Here is a 24,025-nt window from a genome sequence, read left to right as displayed (position 1 = left end):
GCTACATGCTTCCTTATATGAGACTTCATTAATACTTCCTGAATGGGTGATAAGATTCTTCAAGACTAAAGTTAGTCCAACAATACCTCAGCATGAGATTTTTGCTGTTTTGATTGTGAAATCAAGTTGGGAATTCTTCTTCATCCAACAAGCAGTCACTAAGATTAACATGAAGGATGGGACCATATGCTTACTAGTTTCCAAGGCTCATGAATGTGTATATTATTCAACAAAAAAGAGGAAAAAAATGGAAATTCTTTGTGGATTGGGCTTGGATTTACATACAAAAAGTGATATATAGTCTTTGCAACAATAATTTTGAGGTGTATATCTTTTTCTCCAAAAATGAGTGTCAGTGGAGGTGCAGTGAAGCAAAAAGACATACAACAGATTGTTTCAAGAAAATGGGAGTGGATTATGGAATTAATAATATTGATTTAAATTCAGACATTTAAATTTGTTTTGTTTATTGCTTTTGCTATTGAAGAATTGATTTCAACAAAGCAATAATACCAGAAATAAATTGGTTTTATTGAATTTGCAGTGACGTGATTATAAACCATTGTTATAAGAAAATGATCTTACTTCCTATTTTGTTACTTTTTCTTTCAAAAATGTATTCATCACATACACTAAGGGAACAATGTTTACCATGGACCAAAACAGAATTTAATAGGTGAGCATTTCTGAGTATCTTCCATTCTATGATTCAGATGTGCACAAAACACATTTTTTTTGTGAAATAGATTTGAGTGGTTTCATGCTTTATTTACTGACTGCCTTGCAGCAGACTGAAAACTCACCCTATCATCCATTTTGATTTGTGTTTCTTGGAAAAAATACCTAACAAACCTTTCTAATGTGAAAAACTACTTGAGTAAATTAGATCCTGGTACTAATAGATAATGAATCATAGCTAAAAATGTTTATGAAGGGACAGTGAGTAGGGGCAGTCAGCAGGGACAAATGTGATTCATTTGGCACCTAATGCTTTATAGCTTTAGGAAATAAAGTGTTACTGTAAGTGACTCTTGTAGCCAGTCTAAATATTGTCTCATTAGTATTCTGCTTCCCTATCGTAATATCAAAAAACTAAATTTAGGGAAAGAAGTTCCACAGTGATATGGAATATCTTGTACACCCATATGCTATTATTACCATAGCTCGCTCTCCTCTCTCCTTGTTGCCCTTTCAATTTCCTTCTTTTCAATTCACCCTAATTTGAACATCTGCCACGTGGCCTATTGTACAGATGACTGAGCAACAGTGGAGTTACAGCTATGCATATCTGATATGAGGAAGTTTCACCAGTTGCTTTCTAATTTTCTGAATTCAGTGCCAGTCCTTTCACAGGAAGCACAACCTCTTCAAGCTATGATATTCTTCAGTATTAGCAAATCCCAGTTATTTTCACTACTATTACCAATCCAGAATAAAAACTTCTGCAGTGCAACCAGATCTTTTTTTTTTTGGCTTGCGCCCAATTTTCTGCACCTTTTCCATCTAGGCAAACAGTTCATTTGAGAAAAACAGTTAGTTTTGCTTGGGCTCTAGTCATTTTCCTCCAGTCAATAGCAGAAACTTGTTACAGTGCATTAACAACAAAAATATAGGGCCATAGAACCCTGCATAAACTATAGGATTATGGTTCCTGTCTATTGCAAACATCGGTCAGTTAGCAACAAGTGATTTTAGTGCTAAATGATTGTAGAAAAATAAATAGGAAATTATAGAAGCAGTAATTACATGATCTATCTTAAGTTTCATCCTACTTAAGCTTCATTTTTTCCCTTAATAATCCAAATTGGCATAAAGAATCTCATAAATTAACTGGTAATAGCAATGCTATGTCCTGGATGTAACCATCTGACAAACAAATGATCAGATGGGAAGGCTGCTAAATTGAGGAGAGAGCCATGGTTTCCCTTTCTGGGGCCCGATGTAGGCAGCTTTACCTAGGTATTTCTTTGGATATCAATTTTACAAATATTGCTCTCCAGTGGAAATTTCTCATTGTTAAGCAAGTATTATGTACCAGGCACTGTACTAAGTGCTAAGGTAGATACAATCTAGTCAGGTTGGACTCCTCATATCTGTCAGAAAATACTCTCTCCCCCTTCAAAGCCTTACTAAAGGAATCTCCTTCCAGAGGCCTTTCCTGACTGAGCTCTCCTTTCCTCTTCTCCCACTCCCTCTGGGTCACCCTGACTTGTTCCCTTTATTCATCTCCCTTCCCAGCCCCAGAGCACTTATAATAGTAATGATGGTATTTTGTTAAGCCCTTACTATGTGCCAAGCACTGTTCTAAGCGCTGGGGTAGATACATGGGCATCAGGTTGTCTCACATGGGGCTCACAGTCTTAATCCCCATTTTACAGATGAGGTAACTGAGGCACAGAGAAGTTAAGTGATTTTCCCAAAGTCACACAGCTGATAAGTAGTGGAGTAGGTATTAGAACCCACAACCTCTGAGTCCCAAGCCCGTGTTCTTGCCACTAAGCTGTATATGTAATTTATTTATTTATATTAATGTCTGTTTCTCTCTCTAGACTGTAAGCTCGTTGTGGTCAGGGAATGTGTCTATTTACTGTTATATTGTACTCTCCCAAGTGACAGAGTCAGAATTAACACCCAGGTCCTGATGACTCGCAGGCCCATGCTCTATCCACTAGGCCATGCTGCTTTTCATATTTGCTCAGTTAAATTTAGCTTCAAGGAATATTTTCACTAAAACTTCATTTTACAAAATAATTTATGATCAAAATGAATATTGAACTTAGTGAACATTTATTGAAAATAGTGTAATTGGTTTGGGGGAACCAATTCCAGCTAAATGAAAACATAGAGCTTGCATTAATTTAACAAGAATATCAATATGCTAATAAAGCCAGAAGTCTTTCCTTTCCATCATAAATCTTTCAACTCTACTTACAGGGAAAAAATGCTTATTAAAATCACCATAGATGTGATTAATCGTGTTACTTTACTAATTACTCATTAAAATGCGTATGAAAGTAAGACTGTACAGAGCAGAACAATTTTGATCAAAGGAGCTTGTGTGGGATCTAACTCTCTATGGGCATTGGTTCTCAGCTGTAAGCTTTCCAACCTTAACCTTAAGAAGGCCCAAAGTGATATGAATCTAATAATAAATTCACTCCTTTCACTTCTTAATTTACTAAAAAAAAACCTCAATATTTTTGAAGCTAAAATATATCATTTTCCCATTTAACTAGCTGTACTTTAAGACTTTGAAAGTCTGGGATGTGTGTTCTTAACAAAACCATGATTTTCCATTGAAAACTTCTGTTTTCATCCTAGGCTAATGGTATGAGCTCTGTTTCACTATAATGACTACTGTGGTCCTTCACATGAAAATTAAATTTTAAAAATTATAAATTCAGCTAGACATTAGATCAGCAGCATTAATCATCGTTAGGAGTCAAATAATGCATGTAAGCATGCTTTTCTTACATATTATAAATATTTTCTCCATCATTACCACTGAATGCCAAAGTCTGCTGGTTTGGAGCAAGGAAAGAGATTAGCTATAACAGAGCTGCTGTTAAGCAACTATGAATATTCTGAAGCGATCTACTGAATAAAGCAAACTAAAGTATGTCAGGTTATATTATATTTTGGTTGGACTTTAAGCAAAAGCAAAACCATTAAAGGTATAAGTACCAAAGATAATTTTCTTGTTGGTAAAATCATTCATCTTTATAGGTTAACAATGAGAACTGGGCTTTAATTAAGCATAACAAAGATAAGTACTGTGTACTACAGTGCTGTTTACTATTCAAAATGATTACAGAAAGGACAGCTTGATATTTTCTTTTCCACTGAAAAGAAGATAAGAAGTGCCACCAGAATTCTAAATATTTCAAAGTGTCTGGAAAATATTATAATATAGAGATGGTTTCTTTTGGTATAATTTCTATGAAGGTATTGCATTAGTGATTAATAATAATAATAATAATGTTGGTATTTGTTAAGCACTTACACTGTTCTAAGCGCTGGGGCAGATACAAAGTAATCAGGTTGTCTCACTTAGGACTCACAGTCTTCATCCCCATTTTACAGATGTGGTAACCGAGGCACAGAGAAGTTAAGTGACTTGCCCAAGATCACACAGCTGACAGGCAGCGGAGTGAGATTAGAACCCATGACCTCTGACTCCCAAGCCTGTGCTCTTTCCACTAAGCCACACTGATTATATCCAATAAAGTTCTTAGGCCCTTGGAAATTTTAGATCTAAATTGTTCTATAACTGCTCTGCGTATTAAACTACTCAGAAGTCTAAAGGAAAGGATTTATGAATGCAATCAAGATTATATTTTGATGTACATTGTTTTTTTAAAAAATGAAATGTTTTTGAAGTTGATTGGATTGTAGAATTAGCTAGAGTTCACTTTGGGTTCACAAAGGGGTCCAAAAGAAATAACTAAATCAGATTATTTTTTGTTGACAGACCAAAATGATTTCCTGGACAAGTAACAACATAATTGGTACTAAAAGTCCATGTCTTCACAGTGAGAGAAGGATTGGAGAAATTATCCTGATAATCCAGGCAAATAATCTCCATTTTCACTTAAATGTCCTGAAGAAATCAGAGAAACATGGGTTGACATCTCTGAAAATGCCCAGCATTACAATTATTCCTAACTTCCAGGTTCAAATTGCCTAGACCGGTTTGTCCCAGGAGACACACTAGAACTATGTTGCAGACCTGAGAGAGGTCTACAGCCTCCACCCGACCAATGCATGTTTTCCTACTGGAGTGGCTGCCATGACAGAGTAGAGCAACTCATGATGGCAGAGACACAGGACCACAAGTCTGTGTTCCTGTATTCTCACGCAAGAGTTTCTGGGATGTGCAATCCTAGTAATATCTAGGGCATATAAACTTTTTTGGTTTCTCCTTCCTCCCCCCCACTGCCCCTTCTTCCAACTTCCTCACTTTTCTCAATTCAACTATCACACATCCATTCTCCTGGAGTTGTGCGATTATTCAGATAATTCAGCAAAATACACTCAGTCAATGAACTAGGCAAATAAACCCAAAATAACTAGATGAAAATCAATTCATTTGTGTGAATTGCTGGGATAATCAATTCAATTTTCTGCTTTAGCTAACTCGTCATTGTTTGGAAAAGTCTCAAAATAAGGAAAAAGCATCAAGTCACTTTGTCAGTAAGATCAGAAATATATCTACTTTCCAGGGGTGAGAGACAGTCTTATTTTGATGAGCAGCAGTCAGAAGACATTGTTCCCCTTTATGCTCTGTAGGTTTCTGAGGTGAAGATTTCTGCATAAAACTAATTTACACTTTTTACTCTATTGTCTTGTGCAGTTTCTTTGAGCTGCTTACAGCCAACTTTCAGTTTTTCAGAAACAAATTACTGAATTTGTAGGTTATTCAGAGCCTTTGTCTTCTGCTTTGGCACACTTCAATGCCATCAGCACATAATAACAACAATAATAACAAAAATAGTATTCATTAAGTGCTATGTGCTACTGGGGTAGATATAGGAATATCAGGTCAGACTCAGTCCCTGGCCCATGTGGGCTCACAGTCTAAGTAAGAGGGAGAACAGGTATTGAATCCCCATTTTGCAGATGAAGGAACTGAGGCACAGAGAACTAAGTAACTTGCCCAAGGTCACACAGCAAATGGGTGGCAGAACCGGCATTAGAACCCAGGTTCTCTGGCTCTCAGGTCCAGGCTCTTTCCACCACACTGCTTCTCTGCCAAATAGAATGAGAGGGGTAAAAGCAAAGAGACGAAATACAAAGGAGCCAGATTTTCAATTTTAGGCAACTCTGGTTGCTAAGTGTTTGGTGGGAGAAGCATTTGAAATGATTAGTTAAAATGGTGTTTTAGGATTATCTGTGTATTTCATTTACCCAAGTTCTCCCCTTCCTCCATTTCTATGAATAAGAGAGAATTAGCCGTAAAATTGTATGCACATCAATGGAAAGTATAAATGTTCATTTAAAGCAAGCACTGATTTTGATCATTTAATTCAAGTAAGACATTCCCCCATTAGTCCAAGAGATAAGCAGCAGAACTTAATGGAAAGAGCACGGGCTTGGGAGTCAGAGGTCATGGGTTCTAATTACAAATTCACCACTTTTACCTGCTGTGTGACCTTGGGCAAGCTGCTTAACTTCTCTGTGCCTCAGTTACCTCTTCTGTAAAATTGGGATTAAGACTGTGACCCCCAAGTGGGACAACCTGATTACGTTATATCTACCCTAGAGCTTAGAACAGTGCTTCCCACATAGTAAGTGCTTAACAAATACCATTATTATTATTATTATAAAAAACGAAAATAAAGTCACCATATCATTTTTTAACCTAAGAACGTAACATCACGTGATTCAGATTATCACATAATGTGACATTTTTCTAAGCTTCAGTAAGATAATGAATCAAGGAGGAAAAATTGAAAACAGCACCAGGAACTGCACATAATGCAGTAGTGAGAAACAGAGTGGACTACTGGAAAAAGCATGGCCTAGTGAGTCAGAAGGACTTGGGTTCTAATACTGGGTCCACCATTTTCCTGCTGTGTGACCTTGGGCAAGTCACTTAACTTCTCTGTGCCTCAGTTACCTCATTTGAAAAATGGGAATTAAGACTGTGGGCTTCATGCAGAACATAGTTTCTATCGAAATTGATTAGCCTGTATCTACCCCAGAGCTTAGAACAGTGCCTGGCATGTAGTAAGTGCTTAACAAATACCATAAAAAAAAGAGCAGCTTCAGTGGTAACCTGAAGGAAGGTTGTTTCAGGATATTGTTTAGTGAGGAAGGAGTAAAATCACTTGGCAGCACCCTTGCTATCTGAGCAACCTTGTTTAGGCATGCACTGCTCACCTCAAATGGGAAAGAGGGTCTAGGAAAGATGTTCAAATTTATTGGGTGCCTCTTGCCAACTAAACTGAATTCACCAGTAGACCTTGACTGATGTAAAAATTTGTACAAGACACATCACTTTTTTATGGTGTTTGTTAAGCACTTACTATGTGTCAAGCACTGTAAAAGGCACTAGGGGAGATTCAAATCAATCAGATTGGACACAGTACCTGCTCCCTGTGGAGCTCACGATCTAACTTACACAATTGCCTCTGCCACATAATTGCCCTTCCCTCCCCAGTTTTTGAGAAGGAAATAAAATTTTCTTTTGTAACCAGTGAAAGTGGCATGTTCTTGACAGGAATAAAAGCTGAGTTAGGGTGTCTGGGATATAGGCTCTTCCTTTTCTCCTTTCTTCCTCCCTTTTATCTTCTATTTTTTCTCCCGCTCCCCTTAATGCTAGACTGAATTCCCTGTGTAATAGCCACTCTCCTATTTTGGGGTTGCAAAAGTTACGCAAAAAGTGGAGCAATTTTGAGAGTTAATACAGAAACAGTGCATCATGGTATATCAGAATGCTACCTAACAATGAAAACATTCAATGGCCAAAAAGACTAGCACTGGTAGCACATGAACTGTCCAGATATGAAGTTGATATTGTAGCCCTGAAAAGTTCGTTAAGCTTCTGAGAGTCCTTCACAACAGCATAATCGAGAGGGGGGATAAAGACATTAAATAAATTATGGATCAATACTTCAGTCCTTGCAACCCTTTAGTTCTCCAAACAAACATGACTATAAACTCCTCTCAACTGACTTCAAGTCTTGCCTCCTAACTCACCCACGACTCCACAGCTTGATTTCTTTCTTCCTCTGTCCTTTCATTCAAGCTGTTCTACCTTGGAATTCCCTCTCTCCAGAAATCTGATACTACACAACTCTCCCCATATCCAAAGCCCTCCTGAGAGCCAACCGACTCTAACATGCCTTCCCTTATTATGACCAGAAATCACTACTCCAGAGTTGGAGGAATAGGGCATTAAATATAAAAGATGGTGTAACATCTGAAAATTATGAGGCACTGGGAATTCATTCATTCATTCATTCAATGGTATTTATTGAGCACTTACTGGGTGCAGAGCACTGTACTGAGTGCTTGGGAAAGTACAATACCACAATAAAGAGAGATAGTTCCTTCCCACAGTGAGCTCACAGTCTAGAGGGGGAGGAGACAGATATCAATACAAGTAAACAGACATCATATAAATAAATAAAATGACAGATATATACATAAGTTGTGTGGGGCAGGGTGTGGGGGGGCAGAGCAAAGGGAGCAAGTCAGAGTGATGCAGAAGGGAGTGAGAGTTGAGGAAAAATGGGGCTGAGTCTGGGAAACCTTCTTGGAGGAGATGTGCCTTCAGTAAGGCTTTGAAGTGGGGAAAAGTAACTGGCGAATTTGAGGAGTGAGGGCATTCCATGCCAGAGGTAGGATGTGGGCCAGGGATCGGTGGCAAGACAGGTGACATCGAGGCACACTGAGAAGTTTAGCACCAGAGGAATGAAATGTGTGGGCTGGGTTGTAGAAGGATAAAAGGGAGGTGAGGTAGGAGAGGAATGATCATGTTGTTGTGTGGTTAATACAGGCAGAGTTGGAAGTCAGCAATCTCTAGTAAGTGTGAAAGTTATAAGCCAGGGGGTATTAATTAGCAAGATCATCAGTGTGGATGTTAAAGTCTCCCAGTATCAGAACAGGTGATAGAGTTGATGGGAGGAAGGTGAGAAGCCCTTGGAATTATCTAAGAATGTTGGGTGCTGGAAGTTGGTAGAGAATGGCAACAAGTAGTTGTAGTGGATGGTAAAAGTGGATAATGTAGTTTTTTATTATTTTGGTTAAGTCCCTTATTATATGCCAGGCACTGTACTAAGTGCTGGTATAGATACAAACCTATCATGTTAGAGACAGTCCATGTCTCACATGGGGCTCACAGTCTTAATCCCCATTATACAGATGGTGTAGCTGAGGCACACGGAAGTTGAGTGACTTGCCCAAGATCACCCAGCAGGCAAGTGGCAGAGCCAGGATTAGAACTCAAGTCCTTCTGACTCCCAGGCCTAGTTCTTTACCCACTAGGTCACACTGCTTCTCCTTGTTGAATGATGTGAAGGTGCATGAGGGAGGCAGCCAGAGACAAAAGTCAGAAGTGCTTCCCCTGTGTGACACTTGGTGTGATTTCCTGAAGATAGTGGCCATATAGTGCAGGGTCAACCTCAGGCTATTGGTTTAATCGTGTGATAAATCATACCTCCATCATGTCAAGATGCTTGGACAGGCTCACTAGAGCCTGCTACACCAGTTTCTCCTCTTCCTTTTTGGTATTGCTGATGCTGGACAGCTGGTACCTAAGTCCAAGTGGGAGCTGGAGTCAGAGTTGCTGCTGGGATGGAGAAGGGCAGAAATCCCTAGCCAGGTGGAATCACTTTAGATAAGTGGTCTCCAAATGTTGTCCCCGCTGCCACCATCATTCACCTCTGTAGCTTTGGACTGATTGTCCCTGGGAACCCAGGGCTGCCTGCCCAGTGCCCTGGGGGTATTGGGCCAAAGCTGGAGCTGTGGAAGTGGCAAGGGTGATGGTGGGGGCTGGGGTCAGTGCCGGGGCAGAGCAAAGTGTGAAGAGTTTAGATGGACCGTCTAGGAAAGGCATGCTGGATTGGAGGTTGCTGGAAGGGATGATTGCATGGGTTGATGGCTTCTCTCCTTCATTCGACACTCTGTAATATGAACTATTCCTTTTAGGGCTAACATTTTCTAATTCATCATTTTGTGTGTTTGGAGTTTCTTCAATAAAAAGCATTTTTTTCCACATGTACATCAAGCAAGTCAAAGAGATGTAATATTTCCAGCCACATAAAACAGCCTGTGGCAACTAGGTTAGAACTGTCAATTTTACACAAGGAGTGCCTGACAAACATATTATACATGCAATTCAAGGCTGACCTTATACTGCACTTTAAATCTGTGTACAGTACAGGTCTTTATAACCTAAGTAAATTGTTAATACACTACCGGCGGCTCATTTTACTTGAAAACTTACTGTTATTGTCAAAGTGAAATTGTCATAACAGAAGACAGAAGATAGCAGTGTAAAATTAGCTTCTTTGTAATAAGATGCCAACTAATTACTCCGAGTATTTGAAAAACAATTTATCATACTTTAAATGGCTTAATATTCATCAAGAGTAAAGTAATCCCTGCAAGATGATTACTTTTCTAGTCTGAACATTAGTATTTCTTCATCTGGGCATTATCACAGTAATCCACTAAATTACCATATTGTCAAGCCACTGTAGAGGAACCCTTTTTGAATATAACAACGAAAGAGAGTATTACTGGAAGAAAGGCTATTTCATCATCAGATGAATAGCTGATTGCTGCCAATAGAATGACAACTCTGTTAACTGAAGGCATGAAGGCAGGGGAATGATCTGAGAATTCTGCCTTTAGGAGAAATGGTGGAGATCAGAAAGCAGAGGAAAAACCATCCCTTTTCTTGCCCCAAACACCCTACCAACCTATCCATGGGCTGGTAATTTAGGTTAATGCCCATCTTTCTCCGGCTACTCTTGGACATTTTGAGGGCCAACATTCTTTGGCTACTGAGTTGTCATAATATTTTCATCATCATCATTGGCATCATAAGCATCATCACCACCACCACCACTGACTGCTTTTTGCCAAGAACTCACTGTATTAAGCCTTGGAAGAATTTACAGAAGAAAGATAAATGGTGCCTGCTCTGTAAGAGTAACAGTTGAAAGGAGGAGACAAGGAATGTAATAACACAAACATACAGAAAAATTATATATGAGAAATATCTATCTATATAAAATAAAAAAAGAGATAGTTATATCAATGAGTCCTGAGCAAGCTGAAGTGGATGATGTTTTGACTGATTGGGAAAACTTTCTATAGTGGGGGGATTTTTCATTCAATCATATTTATTGAGTGCTTACTGTGTGCAGAGCACTGAAATAAGCACTTGGGAAAGTATAACACATCGAAAAGCAATGGCATTCCCTGCCCACAACAAACTTATGGTCTAGAGAGGGGGAGACAAATATTAATACAAATAAATAAAATTACAGATATGTACATAAGTGCTGTGGGGCTGGGAGGGGGGACACAGAAGGGAGTGGGAGATGAGAACAAGTGGTGTTTAGCCTGGGAAATCCTCTTGGAGGAGATGTGCCTTTTTTATGGGTCTTCAGAGGAGGGGAGGGATGCAATGGGAAGAGCAGAGAGGGGAGAGCATTCTGAGCAGGAAGAATTGTGTAAGAGTTTGAAAAGTTGAGAAGCAGCGTGGCTCAGTGGAAAGAGCATGGGCTTTGCAGTCAGGGCTCATGAGTTCGAATCCCAGCTCTGCCACTTGTTGGCTGTGTGACTGTGGGCAAGTCACTTAACTTCTCTGTGCCTCAGTTCCCTCATCTGTAAAATGGGGATTAAGACTGTGAGCCCCACGTGGGACAACCTGATTCCCCTATGTCTACCCCAGCGCTTAGAACAGTGCTCAGCACATAGTAAGCGCTTAACAAATACCAACATTATTAAAAGTTGAATGTGGGAGTTGGCGAGGAGTTATCTTGGAAAGAGCAGAGATTGTAAGCAGAAGTGGAGAAGAAGAGGACAGCTATGTATGAAGAAACCAACTGGTGTTCAAGTCACTGGTACGAAATTTTGGTTTTAGAAGGGGCCATTGCAAGGTTAGTTCTTAAAGTGGCATATCGAATAGATTGGAGGGCAGAAATCATGGTTGCAGGGAAGCAGTAGGCTGTTTCAGTAATTCGGTTCTAAAGTGATTAGAGTAGGAGCAAAGAGCAAGGGACTGAACTGTGAAATAAGACTGATGATAAATCAGAGAGAGACTGCAAAGATGACTAGCTGAGCATGGGTAAGGCAGAGAGGACTTTGTATTGTTGACCTAAGTTAGAAATAATGCAGTGAAGAAGGTTTAGAAGGGCAGATGAGTTTTTTTGTTTTTTTTGGTACATGCTAAGCACTTACGAAGTGCTTGGCACTGTTCTAAGGACTGTGGTAGATACAAGATAATTAGGTAGGACACAATCTCTAGCCCATATTGAGCTCACAGTCTAAGTCAGATGGTGGAAGATTTAATTCCCACTTTACACATGAGGGAACTGAAGCACAGAGAAGTTGAGAATTGCCTAAGGTCATATGGAAGGCAGAGGCGGAATTAGAACCCAGGGCCTCTGATTCCCAGGCCCATCATCTTTCCATTAGGTCACCCTGCTTCCCATGCTGTTTTGGACATATTAAATTTAGTATGTCATAGCTCATCCAAGAGGAGGGGAGTTAAATACATTTGCTGCTGCTGTATGTAGTCTCATTAGAATCTCCCCCAGCCCATTTCCCTTTTCTCCACTCCCACTTTTTGTGTCACAGTTACCTTATCTACTGACTTGGTTTTTCCTTGAAATCCTTGTGAAGTAAAAAAAAAAAATACTCAAGGGTTGAGAGATTTTCTTACCCAAGTTTCCAGTGGAAGTTTTATTCATTCAATAGTATTTATTGAGTGCTTACTATGTGCAGAGCACTATACTAAGCGCTTGGAATGAACAAGTCGGCAACAGATAGAGACAGTCCCTGCCGTTTGACGGGCTTACAGTCTAATGGGGGGAGACAGACAGACAAGAACAATGGCAATAAATAGAGTCAAGGGGAAGAACATCTCATAAAAACAATGGCAACTAAATAGAATCAAGGCGATGTACATTTCATTAACAAAAGAAATAGGGTAATGAAAATATATACAGTCAAGCAGACGAGTACAGTGCTGAGGGGATGGGAAGGGAGAGGGGGAGGAGCAGAGGGAAATGGGGGGAAAAGAGGGTTAAGCTGCGGAGAGGTGAAGGGGGGGTGGTAGAGGGAGTAGAGGGAGAAGGGGAGCTCAGTCTGGGAAGGCCTCTTGGAGGAGGTGAGTTTTAAGTAGGGTTTTGAAGAGGGGAAGAGAATCAGTTTGGTGGAGGTGAGGAGGGAGGGCGTTCCAGGACCGCAGGAGGACGTGGCCCAGGGGTCGACAGCGGGATAGGTGAGACCGAGGGACAGTGAGGAGGTGGGCGGCAGAGGAGCGGAGCGTGCGGGGTGGGCAGTAGAAAGAGAGAAGGGAGGAGAGGTAGGAAGGGGCAAGGTGATGGAGAGCCTTGAAGCCTAGAGTGAGGAGTTTTTGTTTGGAGCAGAGGTTGATAGGCAACCACTGGAGGTGTTTAGGAAGGGGAGTGACATGCCCAGATCATTCCTGCAGGAAGATGAGCCGGGCAGCGGAGTGAAGAATAGACTGGAGCGGGGCGAGAGAGGAGGAAGGGAGATCAGAGAGAAGGCAGTAGTCTAGCCGGGATATAACGACAGCCCGTAGCAGTAAGGTAGCCATTTGGGTGGAGAGGAAAGGGCGGATCTTGGCGATATTGTAAAGGTGAAACCGGCAGGTCTTGGTAATGGATAGGATGTGTGGGGTGAACGAGAGAGACGAGTCAAGGATGACACCAAGATTGCGGGCCTGAGAGATGGGAAGGATGGTCGTGCCATCCACGGTGATAGGGAAGTCTGGGAGAGGACCGGGTTTGGGAGGGAAGATGAGGAACTCAGTCTTGCTCATGTTGAGTTTTAGGCGGCGGGCCGACATCCAGGTGGAGACAGCCTGGAGGCAGGAGGAGATGCGAGCCTGAAGGGAGGGGAAGAGGACAGGGGCGGAGATGTAGATCTGCGTGTCATCTGCGTAGAGATGGTAGTCAAAGCCGTGAGAGTGAATGAGTTCACCAAGGGAGTGAGTGTAAATGGAGAACAGAAGAGGGCCAAGAACTGACCCTTGAGGAACCTCAACAGTTAAAGGATGGGAGGGGGAGGAGGCGCCAGCGAAGGAGACCGAGAATGACCGGCCAGAGAGATAAGAGGAGAACCAGGAGAGGACGGAGTCCGTGAAGCCAAGGTGAGATAAGGTATGGAGGAGGAGGGGATTGTCGACAGTGTCAAAGGCAGCAGAGAGGTCAGGGAGGATTAGAATGGAGTAGGAGCCATTGGATTTGGCAAGAAGGAGGTCATGGGTGCCCTTAGAGAGAGCAGTCTCGGTAGAGTGGAGGGGACGGAAGCCAGATTGGAGGGGGTCCAGGAGAGAATGGGAGTTAAGGAATTCTAAGCAGTGATTGTAGAAGACTCGTTCTAGGATTTTGGAAAAGAAGGGTAGTAGGGAGATAGGGCGATAACTGGAGGGGGAAGTGGGGTCAAGAGTGGGTTTTTTTAGGATGGGGGAGACGTGGGCATGTTTGAAGGCAGAGGGGAAGGAGCCATTGGAGATTGAGTGGTTAAAAATAGAAGTTAAGGAAGGGAGGAGGGCAAGGGCGATGGTTTTAATAAGGTGAGAGGGAATGGGGTCCAAGGCGCAGGTGGAGGGGGTGGCACTTGCGAGGAGGGAGGAGATCTCTTCTGAGGATACTGCAGGGAAGGATGGAAAAGTAGGGGAGAGGGTTGGTGGGGGGGAGGGGAGAGGCGGAGGGGTGACTTTGGGGAGCTCAGACCTGATTGTGTTGATTTTTGTGATGAAATAGGTGGCCAGATCATTGGGGGTGAGAGATGGGGGAGCGGGAGGAACAGGGGGCCTAAGGAGAGAATTAAAGGTCCAGAACAATTGGCGGGGGTGACGGGCATGGGTGTCGATGAGGGAGGAGAAGAAGTTTTGCCTGGCGGAGGAGAGGGCAGAGTTAAGGCAGGAAAGGATAAATTTGAAGTGTGTGAGGTCGGCTTGGTGCTTGGACTTTCGCCAGCAGCGCTCAGCAGCTCGAGCACAGGAGCGTAGGAGGTGGACAGAGGAGGTGATCCAGGGCTGTGGGTTAGTGGAGCGAGAGCGGTGGAGGGAAAGGGGGGCGAGAGAGTTGAGATGAGTAGAGAGGGTGGAGTTGAGAGCAGAGACCTGATCATCGAGAGTGGGAAGTGAGGACAGGGCGGCAAGGTGAGGAGAGATGCTTTTGGAAAGACAGATGGAATCAAGAGAGCGGAGGTCTCTGTGGGGCAGTAGCGAAGATTTGCAGGGGGAGGGAGTGTGAGAGATGAGGCAGGTGAGAAGGTTATGGTCAGAGAGAGGGATTTCAGAGTTGGTGAGGGAGGAGATAGTGCAGCGGTAGGAGATGACGAGATGGAGGGTGTGACCGAGTCGGTGAGTGGGCGCGGTATGGTGGAGGAGGAGGTCGGCAGAGTCGAGGAGGGATAGCAGGCGGGAGGCAGAGGAGTCATCGGGTACATCCATATGGATGTTGAAGTCACTGAGGATCAGAGTGGGCAGACAGAAGGAGAGAAGGAAGGTGAGAAAGGGGTCTAGGTGGTTGAAGAAGTCGGAGGTGGGACCAGGAGGGCGGTTGATGACAGCAACAAGTATCTGGAGGGGGTGGTAGAGGCGAATGATATGGGCTTCGAAAGAGGGGAAGGAGAGGGAGGGGGGAGGAGGGATAGAGTGGAAGTGGCAACGGGGTGAGAGGAGGGAGCCGACACCTCCTCCCTTACCGGTGAGTCTGGGGGAGTGGGAGAAGGAGAGGCCTCCGCTGGAGAGAGCAGCGGCGGAGACCGTGTATTCGGGAGTGAGCCACGTTTCTGAAAGGGTGAGGAGGAGGAGAGAGCGGGAGAGGAAAAGGTCATGGACGAAAGGTAGCTTGCCTGTAATAGAGCGGGGGTTCCAGAGGCCACACTTGAAAGTAGCTGTGGGTGCAAGGGGAGGAGGGGGGAAAGTGCAGGGGGAGGGGAGGGTTTGGATGGGAAGGAGGTGGCGGGGCCCTGGACGGGGAGAGGGGAATGAGGGCTAGCGGTGGGACAGGAGGACTGGGATGGGGCGTGGGTGGGGAAGAGAGAAGGGGGGAGGGGGTTAGGAGGGGGTTTGGTGAGGGGGAGAGTAGGGGGAGGGGGAAGAGGGGCAGCGCTGGTAAAGTGGGGTTCTAGGGCGGGAGAGGGGAGGCGGGGAGGAGGCAGAGGAGAGAGTGGGAAAGAGCTGAGCGAGAGAGGTGAAGGGGAAGGGGAGGATAGGATAGGAAGGGGCGGGAGGGAGGAGGGGGGGAGGAGGGACATGGTGAGGCCAGAGAGGTGGGTGGCAGCACTGACAATAATAAACAGTAACAAACGAAATCGGTAATATAGCAACATGATACAGTATGATACAATACAGTAGTGTTAATAAGCGGGTGATGACCAGGGTCGGGGGTAGGCTCGATTAAGGGCCGACCTGATCAAACTCAAAGTCAGGCGGCTGGTGAGGCCAGAGAGGTGGGTGGCAGCACTGACGACAATAAACAATAACAAGCGAAATCGGTAATATAGCAACATGGTACAGTTAGATACAATACAATAGTGTTAATAAGCAGGCGATGAACAAGGTCGGGGGACGACCCGACCCTACCCGATCAGACTCAAAGTCAAGCGACTAGCGGCCGAGAGAGTCCCAGAGCTCATGACCAAATGTCCCTGAGGCGGGGGGGGGGAGGCCCTGGGGTTGTCCGGGGTGGGTTGCAGCCGTAGGCGGCGGCTAAGGTAAGGTAACACGGTGACAACAAGGACATCGTCGCCCGGGGCGGGGGCGGGGGAGATGAATCACCTCAAGGGGGAAGAGGGAGTGAGGCCTTCCCAAAATGGCCGCTTCAGGTGGAGTGGGGGGTCGGTTGGGGAGCACACTGTCCCCGGGCCCAAGCAGGGGGACACAATGTCCCCAGAGGACACAATGTCCCTAGGGCCAAGCAGGGGAGCACAATGTCCCCAGGGTCGAGAAGGGGAGTGCAATGTCCCCGGGCCCGAGCAGGTGGGGGTGGAATGGGAGCTGGTGGCTGGGGGTCTGTGGGGGCGAAGATCCTTAGTGTCCGAGTTCCCGAGCGGGGGAGCGGAGGTCCAGGTTGGGAAAGGATGAGGCGGAGGCGGGTCCGGGTGGTCCAAGGCTCAGCTCCCCAGGGGATGAGTCGGAGAGCGGCAGGCGAAGGGGGTGCTTGTCGGGAATCGGGGCCGGGCGGGCCAAGGCTGCGCCTCAGGGGAGCAGAGGACCTGAGCCCACGTGGTAATGGCTCCAAGGGTCCGGGCGATGACAAGGCTCAGCTTCCCGGGAGAGAGAGGCGGTCCCGGCGTGGATGAGTCGGCGGTCGGTGGCCAAAAAGCAGCTAAAGTGGGTGGTTGGTGGCCAAAAAGGCTGCTAAAGAGCTAGCCTGGAAATGGGGGGCAGGCAGTCCAAGGAACCGCTGCCTGGGAGGAGAGCTCCCGAGTCCATGTGGTGGCCGATTCGGTTGGGAAGAGAGGGACCGGTGGTCTAAGACTCACCCCCAGGGGAGCAGAGATCCCCAGCCCACGTGGTAATGGCTCCCAGGCTCCGGGCGATGACAAGGTTCAGCTTCCCGGGAGAGAGAGGCGGTCCCGGCGTAGATGAGTCGGCGGTCGGTGGCATTCCCTACCATAGACTTGTAATATGTCCCATAATGAGGATGGAGCACTTACTGAGTGCAGTGCACTGTACTAAGCGCTTGGGACAATATAACAATATAACAATAAACAGACATATTCCCTGCCCACAACAAGCTTACAGTCTAGAGGGGTGAGCTTACGGTCTAGAGGAATTATTACCAAGTAACTATTTACTTGGTATTGTTAATCATCTGTTGTATTCCCAGTTTCATCATTTACGCTTTAAAGCTGGGGTTGTCCAACTTTTTGTGGAGAAGAGCCAAATCAACTGATCCTTTTGAGCAGCTGGTGCTCAGAGCCAATCATATAGTTCAAACATATATTAATTAGATGGGAAAGGAGGAGTGGTGCCATGGGCTGGCAGAGATTAGGTCTACAGACAGGTAAATACAGCTTTCCCCTGCTCGGTGTAGGATGCAGTGAAAGGTTTAGGTTGTGTTGTTAGGGCACAGACATACTGGAAGGGCTTTCCAGGTTGGTTGGAGGGTGTCTAAGACCTGCTCCTGCCCCCAGCTTCCCACCTTCTTCATTCCCTCTTGGTTTAAAAGAGCCGCTGAGTCCATGGGAACCTCCTGGGTGCTTGGGCTTACTCTTGGTGAAGGGGTGAGAATGCCATCCCTGGGCAGTACTGGCTGACGATTCCACAGTCTGAAAGCATAACCATGGGCAGTTGGCATGGTGTGTGTCCAGTCCCATCTGGGACCAATTGGTGGGTCACAAAGTTCATTCATTCATTCAATCAATCAATTGTATTTATTGTGTGCTTACTGTGTGCAGAGCACTGTACTAAGCGCTTGGGAAGTACAATTCGGCAACAGTTAGAGACAATCCCTACCCAACAACAGGCTCACAGTCTAGAAGGGGGAGATAGACAACAAAACAAGGGGTCAGGCATCACTACCATCAAAATAAATAGAACCATAGATAAATGCACATCATTAATATACACAAGTATTGTGGGGAGGGGAAGGGGGTAGAGCAGAGGGAGGGAGAACGGGCAATGGGGAGGGGAGGAGGAGCAGAGGGAAAGGGAGGGCTCAGTCTGGGAAGGCCTCCTGGAGGAGGTGAGCCCTCAGTAGGGCTTTGAAGAGGGGAAGAGAGTTAGTTTGGCAGATGTGAGGAGATAATAATGATCGTATTTGTTAAGTGCTTACTATATGACAAGCACTGTTCTAAGTACTGGGAGAGATGCAAGGTTATCAGATTGACCCACCTGGGGCTCACAGTCTTAATCTTATTTTACAGATGAGGTAACTGAGGCACAGAGAAGTTAAGTGGCTTGTCCAAAGTCACATAGCTGACAAGTGGGGGAGCCGGGATTAGAACCAGTGACCTCTGACCCCAGAGCCCGCTAGGACATGGAACTAGGTTTGTGGCCTTCTGGGGATCCTTGCCCACCCCCCCCCATCCTGCAGAGGATGGTGGAGTGGCTGCGCCCCCCCCCCACTTATTTTAATGGTATTTGTTAAGGGCTTACTATGTGCCAGACACTGTACTAAACACTGGGGTATTTACAATCTAATCATGTTGGACATAGTCCATGGCCCACTTGGAGATCACAGTTTTAATCTCCATTTTACAGATGAGGTCACTGAAGTACAGAGAAGTGAAATGACTTGCCCAAAGTCACACAGAGAAGCAGCGTGGCTGAGTGGATAGAGCACAGGCCTGGGATTCAGAAAGACCTGGGTTCTAATCCTGGCTCTGCCACATACCTTTGTGTGACCTCAAACAAGTCACTTCACTTCTCTGGGCCTCAGTGACCTCATCTGTAGAATGTGAATTAAGAGTGTGAACGGCATGTGGGACAAAGATTGTGTCCAACCTGAATGATTTGTAAGTACCTCAGTGCTTAGAACAGTGCTTGGCACATAGTAAGTGCTTAACAAGTACCATAATTATTATTATTACATCAGACAAGTGACTGAGCGAGAATTAGAACTCATGTCCTTTGGGCTCCCAAGCCCGTGCTCTATCCATCAGGCCACATGGCTGCCCTAAACATCTCTAAAGGCCTGCTGTCGACAGTACCTCAGGAAGCTCCCTGCTGTTGAATCCCTAGCAGTTATGGACTGGGCAGAGCCCAATGGCCTCACACCATTTACCACATCTCTTAGGTAGGTTGCGGTAGCAGTGCTGTGCCCAGCACTGGCACCCCACTTTGTGGGGTGTTCAGTGAGGGCCTCCCCTTTAGCCTGGGACCTGAATAGATGTTTGAAATGCCTCCCCCACAAGTTCCCAAAAAAGCCATATATGGCTCCTGAGTCATAGATTGCAGATCTCTGGTTTCAAGTAATGACAACACTTTGATGAATGAATTAGCTTTTAAAATGGATTAACTATCTCATTCTCTCTAACAAAGCCTGTACATTTAGGGCTTTTAATTCTAAGAATCTTCCTTTCTTCACTTGTGGAGACGGATCTTGTATTCATGCTGAAATGGGCACAACCCATTATGGTGCTCTTTGCTGTTTGGATATGACAGATACTCTCCCAGGAACTAAACTAATTTCTGCACAATGTACTGGAGACTTGAAGAAGTAAACTACAATTTATCTCCTCTAAATAGCACTGCCTGGCTCAGAGTGTAAGCTAGATAACCTCACTGTGAACTTTGCCTATGGATGTTTATCTACAGCCTTGAAGTAATATAGATTTATTTTGGTAATATACAGAACATTTTGCAGATAATGTTGAGAGCAGACATTTTATTACTTATTTCTTGTAAATTGCACATTGCTGTGTTTAAATGGATTTTATTTCCTATACACAGACCCACAATGTGATGAGGTACACAGATTTTATTATGATCCTGGATATTGACTTTTAATTATGTACTGTTTAACAAAACAAATAAGGCTGTCTTTTCTATTAAGGGATAGTTAAAGTGTATTTTAGTCCATATCCTGATATTCTTTTTTATTTATATAACTTGCTTTAACAGCAGGGTGAGTTGCATAAAAACGCAAAAAGTTATGTAGTACTTTGAAAAGAATCTAAAACAGTTTTTAATTATGTTTATTGAAGAGTATGAAGAGTCTGGAGAAACAAAAGCCAAAGGGCAACTTAATAATTGTTGTCAAGTTTATGAAAGATTACAAAAACAAAACTGTTCTCTGTCCTTAGAATGGACAGAACTTGAAGAAAAAGGCTTGAGTCATAGTCAAAGAGATTTGACTTTGATTTAAGAAATAATTTCTCGGCAAGAAAGGTGATTAAACAGTGGAGTGATTTACCAAAGCTGGAATTTCTTGCCATAGGGACTCTGAACTTGATGATCTCTTGATCTGGGATCCTATGGTTCTCTGCTTAGAGAGAACAGGATTGAATTGTCATTCTGAGTTCAATTATTTTTAGATTCTATTTCCGTGAGGGAGAGGTTAAAAGATTCTTGCATTTCTTTCCTGGACATTGGAAAATAGGTCAAGAGATAGGTAAGATAAATGGTTTATTTTGGGATGACATTCATCTCTCTCTTTAACCATTTCCTCCAAGAAATGCATGAAATACATCCTTAGATTTATCTGGCAGGCTGAAAAATATGAAAGTTAAAACACCCAATGCTATTGTTGCTAACTAAATGTCAATTGTTTGGGGGAAATTCATGTCTGTTTTTTTCTTTAAGATCTCAATAGAACTTCAACAACCTTTAGACTAAGCGTTCTTTGAAATCCCAAGGTCATGTCTCCATTGCCAAAATAATGCAGAAGACGGAGACATTTTTGCAGAGAACTCAGGTTGCCCTAATGACATACCAATGCAGCCACATTCATGGAATACTCTTCCCAAAATGCCAAGAGGGAACAGATTATTTACCTGAAAAAGTTATCTACGTATAAAGTTATCTACGTATGAAGAACTGCTTTAGAATACAGCAATTATGAAGTGTCTCTATGGGCCATAAGGACAAGGATCTGACAGAGAGCATGGGTCACATACTACAACCCAGCCCTCACACTTCACTCCTCTAATGCTAACCTTCTAACTGTGCCTCTCATCTTATCTCATCTGTCTTGCCTCTGACTTCTTGCCCACGCCCTGCCTATGGGCTGGAATGCCCTCCCTCCTCAAATCTGACAGACATTTACCCTCCCCCGTTCAAAGTTATATTGAAGGTACATCTTCTCCAAGACGCCTTCCCCAACAAAGCCCTCTTTTCCTCTTCTCCCACTCCCCTCTGCGTCACCCTGACTTGCTCCCTTTATTCATCCCCCCTCCCAGCCTCACAGAACTTATGTACATATCTGTAATTTATCTGTCTACTCAATATTTAATTAATTATTAAATATTTACAATATTTATTAAATATGTATTAAATATTTAAAAATTATTAAATATTTGTCTATTTAATGTCCATTGTGGGCACGGAATGTGTCTGTTTACTGTTATATTGAACTCTCCCAAGTGCTTAGTACAGTGCTCTGCACACAGTAAGCACTCAATAAATACACTTGAATGAATGAAGCATTAATAACATTTAAAAATATTACATCAATTAGTCAAACACCTTAAAAATGATTTGCAAGCTGCATTGCTGAACAAAGGGGCAGAATAGCAACATTCCAAAGAAGAAATGTTAGACACTGACTCAGTGGTAAATATCGAGATCTCAAGACCGTGTACATGAATTTGGAAGACAAATTTTAATGATAATAGTACGTCATCCCTGGTACAGAAGAGGCTTATGATAAAAAAGAACTCTCCGTAGACTGTCCTACAAATAAGAGACTTGGAGATCCTTAGTGCTCGAGCAATTAGTTAATATATATATATATATATATATATATTTTTGCAATCTTGGACAACTGGATCCTAAGTAATTTAGCAAGAAGCTGTTCTTAGATTCCAGAACAGGAATTAACTAACTCTCATCGAGGAAAAAAATTGAAACCTTAAAGGAAAAAAGATGAGAAGATTTGAGTATTTCAGGAATTGCAAGAAAATGTGTGTTGTTAAACAGAAAGTACAAGTGTGCAATAAAGTTTAGGTATAAAGAACTTTGTCACTTGCTATTTTATTTTACTTCTAGACGTTACAGGAAAAGCACATTAAGTTCCGTAAAATATTAAAACATTCCAGATGACAGACCATGAAGTCTAATTCTACAAGTGGAGCGGTGAGAATTAATGACAGAGGCAAACACAAAATGTCTATTCTTTCAGCTCCATCACGTCTTTCAGTCCAGTGTATACTTAATTAAAAATGATGAAAAGGGTAGAGTGAGCACCTTAAATTAATCTACACCATAACTGTGAACTTGGAGGAACAAACTCAACCCTGCAGTGGCAGTCTGAAATCTGAATTTTCTGGCTTTAGTGAGTTGTCAGGTACCTCAGTCTTATTTAAATACACAGACAGGATGTCACTGTACTTTTCTGCCAGTTCAAATTGGTATTTTCACATGCTTTAGTACAGACAATGTAAACAGTTCAAAATCTTCCTTAAAGTTCAATGAATAAAAAGTGCTTATCATTTGGAGAAAGTCCTGGAACACCAACAGTGTGTGTTCCAAAAGTTCATTCTGCCTGACTAAAGCAAGCCCTAGTACTAAAATAATTATCTCTGTAGAAAATTACAGTTTTTGTATGGAGCTTTTCCTATTGTTCACAATCAGAAGATGTTTTGGTTTCATGTAATTGTATGATGAAAACCAAAGAAAGAAAATGCTCTTGCTGATGTGATGGGTGGGTTAAATAATTCTATAATCATATTAATGCTTAATATTAATCGCTAATTAATATATAATTGATTGGTCTATATTTATAAGCAACATAACAATGCGAGTAATTCTATAATCCTAAAATAAATCTATATAAACAGTGGGCAAGGAATACCCAATAGGGATTTCTTACTGCCACATGTCTGCTGTGTGACCTTGGGCAAACCACTTAACTTCTGTACCTCAGTTACCCCAGCTGTAAAATGGGGATTAAATCTGGGATAAATCTGCAGAGGGGAGAGTGACCAAAGCATTTAAAACTATGGGAAGCAGTGTGACCTAGTGGAATGAGCACAGGTCTGGGAATCAGAGGACCTGGATACTAATCTCGACTCTACTTTTGCTTGCTGTCTGACCTTGGACCAGTCACTTGACTTCTCTGTGCCTCAGTTTCCTCAACTGTAAAATGGGGATTAAATATCTATTTTCTCTCCTACTTTGACTGTGAGCCCTGGGCGGGACAGGGACTATGTCCAACCTGCTTAACTTGTACTTACCCTTAACAAATGCCTTAAAAAAACAAACAAAAAAGAACCACATGGTGACAGCAGTGATGAGAACTGTTCCAGCTCACTGTTTGCTAGGTGTGGATGGTGGGAGCACCACAGGTTCTAGGGATGGACTGCAGGCTTTATCCTGCCAGCCAGTCAATTGCATTTATTAAGTGCTTACTGTGTGCAGAATACTGCACTAAGCACTTGGGAGAGTACAATATAACAGTCATATTCCCTGCCCTCAACTAGGTTACAGTCTAGAGTCTGTGACAGCCAAAAGAGCAGTATTAGTAAGCTCACAGGGTCAGCTTTTTCCCCATTCCAGTTGCTGCTTGCTGGTTACCTGGCACACTGTCACGTGGCTTTAGATGGGGGATGGTGCTATGTCGGGGCCAAGTCCACTATTTGGCCCAAGCTCCAGTGAGGGACAGACAAGCCCCACACTGCCATGGAACCCCAGGTG

Source organism: Ornithorhynchus anatinus, chromosome X1, assembly GCF_004115215.2.
Source record: "Ornithorhynchus anatinus isolate Pmale09 chromosome X1, mOrnAna1.pri.v4, whole genome shotgun sequence".
Taxonomy (NCBI): domain Eukaryota; kingdom Metazoa; phylum Chordata; class Mammalia; order Monotremata; family Ornithorhynchidae; genus Ornithorhynchus; species Ornithorhynchus anatinus.
This window is presented reverse-complemented; position numbering follows the sequence as displayed.